The 2,838-nt window shown below is 37.9% G+C and overlaps 1 pseudogene; it reads right to left on the reverse strand.

Annotated features, from left to right (window-relative positions):
• Positions 1 to 2,141: 2,141 nt before the first annotated feature.
• Positions 2,142 to 2,240, reverse strand: LOC132275588 (small nucleolar RNA R71; annotated as a pseudogene).
• Positions 2,241 to 2,838: the final 598 nt, after the last annotated feature.

Raw genomic sequence — 2,838 nt, forward strand, 5'->3', positions numbered from 1 at the left:
TTAGCCCTAAGCATGCTTTCTACATCTTGATTTATGTATTTTTGAGGGGATTTGTATTATGATACATGTTTTGACACTTTTATATATATATATCTTGTTTATTCAATGACTTATATGGTTTAATGCTTCCAATTGATCATTTCATTCTATCCATATATCTATGTATGCTAGAATAGATGTTCATGTGTTTGTCTCTATTTTTTGTGTTGTTGATGCATGTCTATGTGTATTAATGCTATAGATCTAGAGATTGTCAAGACATAGTACTTAATGGAATGATCTTGCGTTTTGTTTGATGGTTCATACTCATTTTTTGATTGATTGTACCTCTCCCTTAGTTTAATTAGTTTAATTTCATGTCATTAGCTTAATTGTAGTGTAGTTATAGTTTAGATGTTAAATGGGAGGACAATCCATGCTTGTTGTTTGATGTTCCATACTTATGAAAGCAAGTAACATATATCTCTAACCTTGTGATGTGTTTGGTTGTGAGCTTAAAGAAAGGATTAATGGCTTAATTTAATATGTTGTGCTATCCACCATGTTGCTTAGACAATATATGCTTAATTTGTCATCCATGCTTGTTGAAACAACCACACACACGTACTTTGTTGCAATACATGTTTTTCCACCTCATTAATCATTCATTAAGAGTGTAGAAAAGCTATGCTTAGTGGTAATCTCTAAACCCCAAGATTTCTCTCTTATTTTCTCTCCATTACATTTAATTGCCTACTTTAGTTTAAATTGCATCTTAGTGTAATTCAACCACCAACCAATCTTTTGATCACTTGACTTACTAACCCTAATCTTGATTCCTCAATCTAGTACGACTCACCAATCCTTTAGGATGATCCCTACTTGCCCTAACTATATTTTTAGTGAAAGGTAGTAGTGGCAATTTCTAAATGTAAAACTTAGCCACATTCATCATAGCTCTACTCCATTGTCTTTTGGTATCACAAACCGTGGGTTTTGGGTTAACGCCTCGAGACGCACCAAGTTTTTGGCATCGTTGCTGGGGATTGATTGAAGGCAACGTCGTATTTGTGGAACCAAGGTGCATTAAGCAAGAAGGTGAGCAAAGGAGTATTCCAAGTAAGGAGCTAAGCAAAGCAAAGGAAAAAGGCAAAATTTAAAAAATTTGCAAGGCTAAAAATTGAAATTAAATTGAAGTGCTAAAGGACCCTTTGTGAGCTTTTTCTTAACTCAAACTCTAGTTAAATCGTCAGCCCGCGTAGAGGCTTATATTTCAATTCTTAGATAAATCGTGAGCCCACGTGGAGGCTATGTACTTTTCTTGCATATTGTTGATAGCATGGGAGTATGGGAACATTGTATGTGGAGGAAGTTTGTTGATTGTTGATTTGTTGTGAAGGTGAAGTGTTTGTCATTATTGCTTGTTGTGTTACATTGTGCATGCATGGTCGTAGATCATTGAGATCCACTCTTGTCCCTTTAAATTTTCATCTTGAATCTGTTGTTCGAAGCCCTAGGGGAAGAGGAAGTTCTATTCAATCCATTTCATCAATGGAAGGACATAATGAGGACCATGTGGAGGACCTCGGTCACATAAACCAACAAGGTATCCTTTACCCCAATGTGCATCATGATAACATGCAAGTACCATTAGGTATGCCGAGGCCATTCGTTCATCCACCACAACAACAAGGCCAAGTTTCATTGGGAATGCCAAGGCCAATCTATGTTCCACTACCTCCCATTATTCAAGGCAATCAAGGTGCCCATGTTGCACCTCCAATTGCTAATCCTCCCCTTGCTTTAAGAGATCACTATGTGCCTAATGAATATAATGCACCCACATGCATTCAATTGCCACAATTTAGAGCACACCATTATGAGATCAAACCACAAACTATTCAAATGCTTCCTAACTATCATGGACTTCCAAGTGAAGAACCTTACAAGCATTTGGATGAGTTTATTGAAGTATGTTCCACCGTGAGATACATGGACATGCCGGAAGAGGTCTTAAGGCTTAAACTTTTTCCATTCACCCTTAAAGACAAGGCAAAATATTGGTTTAACAATCTTAGACCTTTTTCAATAACTTCTTGGGCAGAAATGCAACAAGAGCTCTTGAAGAAGTACTATCCGGTTTCTAAGACCAATGCCATGAGAACCTCAATTTGAGAGTTTTCACACAGGGATGGGGAAACATTCCATGAGGTATGGGAAAGATTCAATGAATTGCTTAGGAAGTGTCCACATCATGACATGCCCAAATGGCAATTAGTTCAATATTTCTTTGAGAGCTTATCGGACAATTTCAAGGGCATGGTTGATGCTTCGATGGGTGTCTCTTACATTGATAGGCATGAGGATGACATGTGGCGTCTTTATGAGAGCATGAGTGAGAATTCTTTGCATCGAGATCTTCTAAGAATGGTAGGAATTCAAGTGGAAGGAAGAGTGTTGGCTTACATCAAGTCGACCATTCCAATGAAATAGCCGCCGAGATGAAATCCTTAACTCAAAGGTTTGATCAATTCTTGATCAACCAAAACTCGGCAAATCAAGTATCTTCCATCCCTAACCATTCCCATCATGCATCCAATGAGACATGTATGACTTGTTCAAGTGTTTTACATTCTACTTCCAATTGTCTCCTTGGACATGTGCAAAGTGAGCATCATGAACAAGTCAATGCAACTTTTGTTAATCAAGGGAACAATCCTTATGTCAATCATTATAATCCTAGTTGGAGGAATCACCCGAATTTCTCTTGGAAAAACTAAGGGGAAGGCTCAAACCCTCCCCAAGGTGGTTTCCAAGGGAAATATGTTCCACCTCCAATGCAAAGCCAAGGTTCCCAAG

Source organism: Cornus florida, unplaced genomic scaffold (assembly GCF_030987335.1).
Source record: "Cornus florida cultivar Cherokee Brave unplaced genomic scaffold, ASM3098733v1 CherokeeBrave_3.0.0_Hap2_Chr09, whole genome shotgun sequence".
In the NCBI taxonomy this organism is placed as follows: domain Eukaryota; kingdom Viridiplantae; phylum Streptophyta; class Magnoliopsida; order Cornales; family Cornaceae; genus Cornus; species Cornus florida.